We start from the raw sequence: 11158 nt of genomic DNA, 5'->3' as shown, positions 1-11158 counted from the left end.
TAGTTTAAAAAATCTGTCAAACGTATAGATGGATAAATGCTGTGTGCGGACAATAGACTTTGGATGGATTCGATGATTTTGGACATCCACAGAGAACATCTCTTACCACATTGTAAATATTTTACCATTTTGCTACTTGGGCATGGAATTGTGATATAAATGTTCCCAAGGAACTAGTGCTTTTGTTTTAATTAACTTCTATGTTGATATGCTGAAAATATTCACTGAGATAACCTTTCGGAACCAACCTATGAAGAAAGCAATTTTTTTCTGTGATCAAAACAGTTTCATTGGTAGACAACATTCAGTTAAAGTCTGTAAAATTTCAGATTGTCACAGAGCCTATGTTTTGCAAGACACTGCATATTCAATGGTGAGGAACAAAATGGATACAGAGTTTGGACGACTTTGTGAACAAATTAAAGAATCTCGTGAGAAAAGAGGTACGTGCTTTAACGCTAAGGATTTTAAGACTTGTCTCTGCATTTGTAACTGAAAATGCAAAACGAAGATCTTTGGTATCTATTCTTTAATGCAAGGTCGCACCTCTCCAGCATGTGCTCCATGTGACAACTCCAAGTCACCACAGCAGAACCACAGCAAAACAAAAAACAAAAACAAAATAAAACAAAACAAACAAACAGAAACTTTGACGGCCCAATTGCCATTTAGTCGCCCCTAAATTGCTAATTCTTGAGGTAAAAAATGTTGTGGATGGCAGTTTCTGAATACTTAACTAGTTTTTAATTATGCAAAATGGTATTTTTACCCCCACTCCACCCCTCCCTTCCCCAAATGCTAAAATCTTAGCTACCTCATACTGTGATTTCCAGTTGAAGGAGGGAAGTCTAACTAGTGAGAGTGGGAATTTTGCCATGGACTCCACCCATATCCTTTTGCAATACTATATGAATACTACGAATGTTGGGCAAAACCACAAAGTTTGTTTTTTCACAAAAGGTTTACCGAATCAGGAAGCATACGAGGTATAAGTCTTCACGTTTTTTCTCCTTTGAATATTCCCTTAAAATTGTCTCATTAATTAATCTCTTCCAAACATGTATTCAGCTTTTGAAGTCTTCAGCTTGATACCAGACTCGAAGGAGAGCTTATTTCCAGAGGCTTTTATGATGTTCATCTGTATTAGTTCATGCAGTAAGACAGTGACTTTATCAAATAACCTCACGTTGTATTATAGAATCATAGAATCATAGAATATCCTGAGTTGGAAGGGACCCTTAAGGATCATCAAGTCCAACTCTTGACACCGCACAGGTCTACCCAAGTTCAGACCATGTGACTAAGTGCACAGTCCAATCTCTTCTTAAATTCAGTCAGGCTCGGTGCAGTGACCACTTCCCTGGGGAGCCTGTTCCAGTGTGCAACCACTCTCTCTGTGAAGAACCCAAGTATTAATACTGCCAATCCAAAGTAAGAATCCTCAGCATGTAAAATCCTGAAAGTGACTGTTTAGTGAATGAAATTCCATAGCAGTGTGTGTGGTTTGTTTGCTTGTTTTTAATCTTAATAGCAAACTGACCCCATTAACTTTCAACTCTTTTCTCAGCATATGTAGGCAGTGGTAGCTCAGTTCCTTTGTTTTCCTTGTCAGTCAAGTAAGATGAAGATAATGGATTTTGAAGAAAGAATTCTTTTGGTTATGTTTTGGATTACTTTTTTATGCTGTCTCTTTGTAGGTGCGTCAGAAAGAAAGTGCAGAAGGAACAACTGTGCGCATGCTGCAGCAAAGCGAAGGAGTTCTCAATTCGATACAGAGAACAGAGTACCAACAGATGACCAAAACGATAGTGATGAAGAAGAGTTTGTGGACAAACATGTTTCTGACATCTGTCAAGTAAAACTTAACACTGAAAAGGAAAGTGCTAAGCTTTGTGGATATTCCCCACCAAGATGGGGAACGATAACTAATGAAAATCCAAGTTCAAATGGTAAGGGAGAAGTCCAACGGATCCTTTAGCACCTTATTCTTGCTGAGGAGGATTGCACTATTTATTAGCTTTAGCCTTCAATTTCACTCTATTTTTTCTGTTACAGCTCTCAAAAGTCACCACACAGTTTATTCCGTAATGATGTTGCTCCTCTAATTGTGCAAGCCAAGCCCGCATGTTTCTGTAGGTGCTGTTTTTTTGATTCTGAAGTCTGTTTTTTTCTAATGGTACCTAACTGAAAGCCAGCAGTCACTGACATTCTTTTATTGTACGAGGTGCTTTCCAATAACGAGCAGCTTAGGTGAAAAAGCTGCACTTCAAGATGCGTGGATCCAGAGTAACATGTGGAATAGGAGACTTAAGCCCTAATGTTGTACTCTAAGATGTGTTCCCTAACCTGAATTGGCAACATGACTATTTTTTTCCACTATTAAGCTTTTCATTAGTGCTTTTGGTTTGTTTGTGGGTATTTTTGTTTGCTTTTTTTGTCTTAGTTTCTAATTTTTGTGGAGCAGTGACTTTAGCTGGAAAGAAGGGAGAAGCCAAGTATTTCTCAGTGAAGACGATAACAATTCTGTCTCTGTATTTGTAGAAAGAGACTGTTTGGCAGGTACAGGATACTTCACTGAGACTGTATTCTAGATAAACAGAAAACCTGACTGAAGAAATCTGTGTCCTTCCAGATTACTGGGCATTTCAAGCGGTGACTCCTGAACGTTCTTGGGAAGAAGACCAACAACAGATAAGTGATGAGAACACTGTACAAGTCCCTACGGAGACAGACTACATAGTTATTGTGGATCGCTATGAGCTCAAAGTATGTCTAATTTCAGCTTTTTTTTAATGCTCAAATAGGACATATTCCTGCGTCATGTAAAATTGCAAATTAAGCCCATTGTTAACTAATGCCAATTAAAACAATTAATTGGAAGGACATACAGATAGTGAAATAATTCAGCCTTTAATGCACTGTGACTGTTTAGTTTCCACACCTCATGGAGATTTCTGTAGGCTACCATTTGCTTCTGGTTATCTGTAGTTTAGGAGACAGATTCTTTGCCTAATTTTTAAGACAAAAGGCCTTGCTGAATTTTAAAATACCACACTGACAACCTGCTAGTACTATTATGGATATCATTTTAATGATTCATAATTCTTATGATGGGTTTGAGGGCTTTTATTTGGGGATTTTTTTTCATGCTTTGATGTACTAAGAACCTGAAAAGGATCTTTATTTCTTGCAGTGATGATATTAAACCTGAAGTTAGCAGGTTGACGTAAACTAGCTAGCCATGGAGAAGTGACTACTTTTCTGAAATTCCTTGAAAGTGCAGTATTAGAATTTCTTATATTGTGTGTGTGTGTGTGTGTATATATATATATATATATATATATATATATATGAAGGAGGCAGAGTTTGCTGATAAGATGATAAGCAGCATTATTTCCAGGGGGCAGTAGTATTTCCATTTGGTATGGCTGCTCCCTAAAGCTACATGCTTGCAGGCTCACACAGGTAATGGACAGCTGTGGCAGTGGAAGAAGGTGCTGCCACTAGCTTGTCACTGTTGCTGTGCCAGAGATTATCATCTCTGCATCTTTGGTAATAGAAATGACTGTGTGAGAGAGAGGTGATTGCTACAAGCAGTCGCTTTGCTATTTACCCACCCCTGAATTTAAAGGTAGGATTGAGCAAACTAATCCACCTTTGCTCTGGGCGTTTGAGCAATCTGTTCTGCCAGCAGAGTTGTAGGCATGGCACACGTGGGTAAAGGTAATCACCTAAGGGTGCTTCCTTTTCCAGCTGGCACAGCTGTATCTACAAGATCTGCAGCCTTTTTACAGTGCCCCACGCTGCTGCAATGCTTCTCTAATGAAATGCAACAGTGGCTTTGCTGTGGCAGCAGCTGTCCTACAAAGAGGATCGTGTCATTCCCTGCTGCTTTGGGAGCAGTCGACGTACAATTACAACCACTGATGTGATAGATTGGTTAGTAGTAAAAGATTGTCCGAAATTTCAGCCTTTCCTTTCTCTGAAATATGAAAAATTAACTCATTTTCCCTGCTGAAATCTCATGGGATATTTAATCTGTTCTCTGAAGTGTCACATTTTATTTAATAGCGTAAGAAAAAGTAGGCTCTCACTTGTATTGTTACTGTTCAACCTCCGAAAACATATAGAGCGTATTCAAAGGATCTGGTACTATTCTAAAGTTGTTGTTTTGCTCCATTGTTGTCTTCAGAAATTGTTATGCTTTGTCACTGAGATAACGAAGGGATTTGACATTTATCACCTGGAAAAAGTATATGGCGTCATTAATCAGTGTATTTACAACCAGAGAGAAGACTACGACAAAACCGATTTGGTGAAGGTAATTTTTGTTTTGAATTCTAGCACTTTCTGTCACTGTTACGCAGTATTTGTGTGTTCTGGGGTATCGTGGTTGTTTAGCATTGCTCTTCACTGCTTAGCTGTCTGTGCACAGACAACAACAGTACGACTTCTCCCTTTCAGTCTGGAAGACGTTTATCCACCTTGCAAAACAATTGTTATATTTGGCATAACTGTTGGCAGTTTCTGCAGGAAAAAGCTTGAACTTGAAGACAATGGGTCCACCCACACAGCCCTTTCAAAGCAGTTAACCTTAGTCTGTCAGTAGTTTTCCTTGGGAACCATTTTGGGAGCGGGAGGACTACGAAGGGAAGGTGCTTTTCTAAGTCTTTCACTCACTCTCTCCCTCTACAGCCAGTCATGCACGGTGATAGCAGTTGTTCCATCCTTGGAGAGAAATTTAAGTATATAACAAGAGTTTGAGACTTCTCTCTAGTCACACTCTAATCTCTTTTTAACTAATGCGCTTGAGCATCTGTAATTGGGGAGATTTCTGCCTGTGCCAGTTTTACACTGAGTCAAATTCTCTGGTCTCTTCCTGTAAAAGATGATTTCGGAGTTGTCCGAACTCCTCAGAAATCTGTGTGAGGCGTCCATGGTCCAAGTCAGGTGTTCCCAGTATACGCTTGGATATTCACTCTTCACATTGAAGATCCTTGAACCCATTTATCTTAGAGTTGCTTGTGCTTGAGAACAGATGAAATTTGTTGTGCCGATCAGTCTGCCTTGAAAAGAGAGTGCCTCTTTTTTTTAGGCACTGGTCATCTCGATCTCTTCTTCCACATCTGATAAAGAGTTAGAACGGACACTCTGTTCTGCCTGTGAGAGGATTATTTAGATTCAGGGAGGCCGCTCCTGAAAAAAAAAATGAGATCTTTTAGCTCGAGAAGGGATTTATTTATGTTATCTCATGGCCTGTGAACTTTTGTAACTTAACATTTAATTTAAGTGTTAAAAGTTAAGTAGCTTTCTTGGTTTTCTATTTCTTCCTTTAGCTTAGGCAAACAAATCTCTCCTATTCAGAGTGCACTGTACAAGTTAGTCAGGAGCGTGCTCTACTGTATGGAGAGAGAGAGAACTTAAGGAGTAATTATTCAAAGTCCAGAAATTAACTTGAGCTTGTTGTGGCTTCTCAGCAACTGTTTCTTCCTTCTAATTGTTGTGAAACCACTGCTGAGAGAGATCCATATAGTTTATATCCTCCTCTCTATTTTGGATGTGTATGGATGCCTCTGAAGCTAGAAGGGGTAATAGGCCGTTGTGATGGTGGTAGCACACTGTTTGCTAAATATTACTAACCATGTATTACAAATTATTTATTTTTATAGTAATAGAAAGTGTTCTTAAGCTTTCATTTGTGCTTACTGCTATTTTAGTAATAGGTAGTAATGGTAATAGAAGGATGGTTGGACTAGATGATCTTGTGGGTCCTTTCCAACCTTGTGTTTCTATGATTCTTTCATGAGGAAGCTGTAGACCGCGATGAGGTCTCCCCTCAGCCTGCTCCTTTCCAGGCCGCATGGGCCCAGTGCCCTCAGCCGCTCCTCATATGTCTTCCCCTCAAGGCCCTTCACCATCTTCGTAGCTCTTCTCTGGACACTCTCCAACAGTTTAATGTTCTTTTTGTACTGTGGTGCCCAGAACTGCACACAGTGCTCGAGGTGAGGCCGCACAGCGCGGAGCAGTGCAGGACAATCACCTCCCTCAACCGATTAGCAGTGCTGTGCTTGATGCACCCCAGGGTATGGTTGGCCCTTCTGGCTGCCAGGGCACACTGCTGGCTCATACTCAACTTGCTGTCAACCACGACCCCCCTAGATCCGTCTCTGCAGAGCTGCTCTCCAGCATCTCATCGCCCAGTCTGTACATATAACCAGGGTTGCCCCGTCCCCGGTGCAGGACCCGACACTTGCTCTTGTAAAACTTCATGCGGTTGGTGATCGCCCAGCTCTCCAATCTGTCCAGATCTCTCTGCAAGGCCTTTCCACCCTCAACAGTCAACAACTTCAAGTTTAGTGTCATCAGCAAATTTGCTCAAAACACCTTCTAGTCCTACATCCAAATTGTTTATAAAAGCATTGAAAAGAACTGGCCCTAAAACGGAGCCCTGGGGGACCCCACTGGTGACCAGCCACCAGCCTGATGTAGCCCCATTTACCATAACCCTCTGAGCCCTACCCGTCAGACATCGCTCACCCATCGTATGATGTTTTTTATCTATGCTTGACATTTTTAATGGGATTGTGTATATGGTTTGCTTTTCTTGTTCTCTAAAATGACTTTTTGAGAAATCCTTTATATAATGAACATGAAGTTGAGGAATCACAGACAAGACAGGTGACAAGAACTTCTGAGGTGCTCAAAAGAGTACACCATAAAAATATCCATTTCTGCTTCCTAGCTTTTTTCCTAATCTGTTGTAAGTGCATTGTCATCTTTCTCCCGTGACTGCATTCTACAGGGCTGAGTTTTTGGGATACTAGCTAGCACTCCTGAGCACATTACTTCAGGTTTCTAGGCCAGTCTAATAAGCGTCTTCCACCACTGTGGCACCAGTATGAATATGAACCAGTCCTTTTTGTTAGAATTGTAGGGGTTGGAAGGGACCTGCAGAGATCATCGGGTCCAACTCCCCTGCCAAAGCAGGTTCCTTAGAGCAGGTTGCCCAGGTAGGCATCCAGATGGGCCTTGAATATCTCCAGAGAAGGAGACTCCACAACCTCCCTGGGCTGCCTGTCCCAGTGCTCCGTCACCCTCACCGTGAAGAAGTTCTTTCACATGTTGGTGCGGAGCTTCCTGGGCTCCATTTTGTGGCCATTGCCCCTTGTCCTGTCCCCACAAACCACTGAAAAGAGGTTGGCCAAATCCCTCTGTCCACCACATCTCAGATATTTATACACATTGAGGAGATCCCCTCTCAGTCTTTTCTCCAGGCTGAACAGCCCCGGGTCTCTCAGCCTTTCCTCACAGGGGAGATGCTCCAGGCCCCATTATCGTCTTTGTTGCCCTCCGCTGGACTCTTTCCAGGAGACCCCTGTCTTTTTTGTACTGGGGAGCCCAGAACTGCTGGACACAGTGCTCCAAGTCTAACTTTTCTCAATTGTTTCAGGATCTATCTATGCTATATAAACCATGGAGCTTTCTAGGCAAACACTGGCAAATCGTGAGCCAGGTGCAACTCAATGCCGACGTTTCCGTCAGTGTGTTAGGGGTGGCAGCTTTTTCCAAGACTGACCTACGCCTGGCACCTAATCTGCGTTTCAGTAGATGTACAGAAGGGAACAAAGAGCTGTGTTGTTAGCACTGTATTTAAAAAGCTACCGTGAAGAAGATGCCTGTGTTGAGCGGACAACAGGAAGCTTTCATTGCATCTCCAGGCAAAGGAGAGGAAAAAAAAATATCATTGAGGCAAAAATGTGTTTCTTCTTATCCACTTCAAGACGATGTTGAAAACCTGGTATCCTAAATGCATCTTTACCTCTGGAACCACAGTCAGCTCATTGCATTGCAACTGGAAAATTTCATACTTAAAAGGGAATGACAGGCAACGAGGAAGCAGGAGCGTTCCTAGCATCAAAACTTTTGCTCTTCAAAGTTTTGGGCAAACTTCTCCCCGTTATTAGTCTGGAGAGAAGAAGACCTTCACAGTTAAATATATATAAAGGAGTAAATCTAGGTTGGACATGAACAGCTGTCACAGCTAAGGGTTCCCAGAAGCCCCATTCTGGTTTTTCTGACTTGGGGAAAAGATCAACTTTTAGCGTCTGAGGTAAAAACATTGCTAAAAGCAGCGGTATTGAAGAGAAGTACGTAGTGGGAGTTAAAGCGAAGCGTAGACTAAGATATCTGGACACGTACTGAAGGAAGAGCTCCTCTTTATTCAACTTGGAGGTGGAAAAAAAGGGGGTTGGGGGTGGGTTTTTTGTTTGTTCGCTGTTTGTTTGTTTTTTCTCCAAAGGTTTTGGGGGTGTCCCAGCCAGCCCCGGAGGGCATTCCTCCCTCAGCACCGGGCACCTGAGGGGAACTCGGGGCTGGAGAAGAAGCCGAGGTCGGGGAGCCGGGCGCCCTCAGCGCCTTTATGCCCTGAGCCGAGGCGAGCCGAGCTGGGCCGGGCCGGCCGCCGCCTGCCGGGCGGAGTGGCTCCGCCCCGCTCCCTGCCGGGGGAGGCTGAGGCACCGCGGCCCGCCGCTGCCTGGCCCTGCCCGGCTCTCAAACCCTCCCGGGGACGGGGGGGGGAAGCTGCGAGGTGCCAGGAGGATGCGAGTGGGTTCCGCGGGCTGCGAGGCGAGGGCCCGGGCGGCCGGCGGAGCTGGGACTCGGGGACGGCTCAGCGCCCGCCCCGCCGGCAGTGGACGACTCCCAGAGACGCAAAACGGCGGCGGCGGAGGAGGAGGCAGGCGGCGGGGCTGAGAGGAGAGGGGGGCGAGGCGGCTGCGGGAGGCGACCCCAAGCGGCCACGGGAGACCCCCGGGGAGAAGGCGAGGCGCTCCCCCGGCCGGCCCTGAGGAGAGGGGCGGCTGCGAGCACCCCTTCCCCGGCTCTGTGAGGGGGGAACGGGGCGCGGTTGGGCTGTGACAGAGCCGGGGGTATGGGGGGCACACGGGCAGGGCGAGCAACTTCGCTTTCCGTGCCTTGAAACGGGACGGAGCCAGCCGAGACCGGGCTCCCCCCCCCTCTATATATACACACACGCGCTCGGTGTGGCGGTGGGAGGGGAGCGGGGCCATGTCCCCAGCCCTGCCGGGGGGTTTTGCGGTGCCGGGGGCTTTTGCGGTACCAGGGGCCGCCCTGACGCCCGGCTGACCCCCAGGTGCTGCGTGGCGCTGGAGATCGGCAGCCGGCGGGGCGAGGCGCCTAATGGAGGCGGCGGCGGGGCGCTGAGGGAGCGGAGAGGCTGCGGCTGTCAGTGCTGCCCGGTAGGTGCTGGGGCTCCCTGTCAGGCTTGACGGAGGAGTTTGGCTTCGTTGAAGGGTGAGTCAAGGCTGAGGTGGCGGTCCCAGCCGGGACAGGCGCCCCAGAGAGCGCCTTGGGGCTGTCAAAGTGCACGGCGATCCGTGCAAAGGGGGCTTTGTTGTGGAAGGCCTGAGGTGAACACGAGCAGCCCGCTGGAGGGGGAAAGGAGAGGGGAGTTTGGAAAGCTGCGCTGCTGGTGTTAAGCAGCAGCCTGTGCTGTGTTGGTGTTTGCTCAGAGGGGTTTCACGCACGAGGAGCTGGTGGGTGCTCTGAGGAACCTGGTCCAGCTGTGGAGAACAACCTGTATGAGGCAAACCCCAGGACCTAAATGCCATAGGCTGTAAGTCCAAACCTCCCCGAACAAGCAGACACTATGTAGAAAACCCATTTGTTACCATCTTGAAACATTGCCAGCAAGGCAGCCTCTTCCAGTTACGCTGTTAATTGGGTTCTCCGGAGCTCGTTAGAAGGAGGTGCCATTTTTTCTAAACGAGGTGACTGCTAACTTCAGGCTGGCAGTCTTACTAGCTTTCCTCAGCCAAAAAGCCCTTTGCATTTCCGTAAAGCACCTGTGCACTGTGCTTGTTTAACAAAGACAAGTTTGAGACATAACACTTGGAGGTAGGGCACGCATTCTCTTTGTGAGGCTTTCCTACTCCTTGAATGCTTCTTGTGGCTCTCCTGGGCTCTCTCTTCTCTTGCCAAGCCCTCGATGACCTGTGCCTGCTTCAGCTGCATCCAGCGCTCCGTTTGCTAGCCGTAATTGTCGTCATTTATCTCTGCTGGTTATTACTGGGAAAACCGATGTTTATCGCTGCGTGTCCATGCGTCCCTGGAGCCTGTTAGAGCTTGGTTTTGAACGGTTCTGCCTTTTGTAAATTTCTCTACGCTGAAGAATTTCTGTCAAGTGATGGACTTTGTGCTGTTGTTAGGATTCCTTTTGTTCCTAATGTACCAAAAAGGCTGTTTCCTTGGGTCTTTTGCTTCCCTTAGCAGTTTGTGGTGTTTCACTTAGGCTTATTACTATCCTTGCGCTGTTTTTTCCCCAGTCACTTACAAAGCCTGAGGGACAGGATTAATTTTTTTTTAATCTAGTTACCATTAATATAAATGATCTTTTTGTTTGGATGTGACTTCTGAATTCATAACAGTCTTACTTCAAAGATCTACGACTGGTTTTGAAGTCTGATGCTTTCTTCAAGTTTGAGTTGAGAATTTCTTCCATCTTTATGGAACTAACTTCTAAAGCAGCAAGTCAGTGTAAACTGTTTTTCTAGTTCTGTTTGCACATAATAAATATAACGGAGGCATACTCTCTTGTGGCTGAGCTCTGGCCAATCTCTATTTCTATGGTCAGTTTCGCTTTGTCTCAAGGCTGAAGTCTAGCTGAGAATTCCCCTGTGCCAGATGCAGTATTTTTGTATATTATGAAGTTAGCCTCTCTAATTTTGAGAAATGCTGAGCCTGTTGCAAAATTGACAGAACGATCTCTTTGGGGTCTGTTTAATAGAAGTCCTACGTGATAAGTTTTGGGGTGATGAGGGGAGGGGACATTCTGACCACATTTGGCGGAGTGCAGGAGGGCCTGGACGCGCTATTCCCTTCTGTGAACTCACGGTCGGTATTCCCTCTCCGTCCTGTGCCAGAGACGTGAGGTCACTGATCCATAAATGCCCGAGATGGTTTGCCTCGGAGTTGCCGGTGACTTGTAAACAAGTGATGCAATTTTCAGGATAGCACGGTTTCCCCTCCTCCCTTTGTTTCCTCGCTGTTTCCCAGTCAGGTACCAGTATCAGTGTTCAAGTCCGGCTGTCGGTTGTATCACCTTTGCCGAGTGTGTGCTCACAGGAATCCAGTTTTGTGG

The sequence above is a fragment of the Anas platyrhynchos genome, chromosome 20 (assembly GCF_047663525.1).
Source record: "Anas platyrhynchos isolate ZD024472 breed Pekin duck chromosome 20, IASCAAS_PekinDuck_T2T, whole genome shotgun sequence".
Classification (NCBI taxonomy): Eukaryota; Metazoa; Chordata; class Aves; order Anseriformes; family Anatidae; genus Anas; species Anas platyrhynchos.
The sequence above is the reverse complement of the archived record's forward strand: the minus strand, read 5'-3'. Positions refer to the sequence as shown.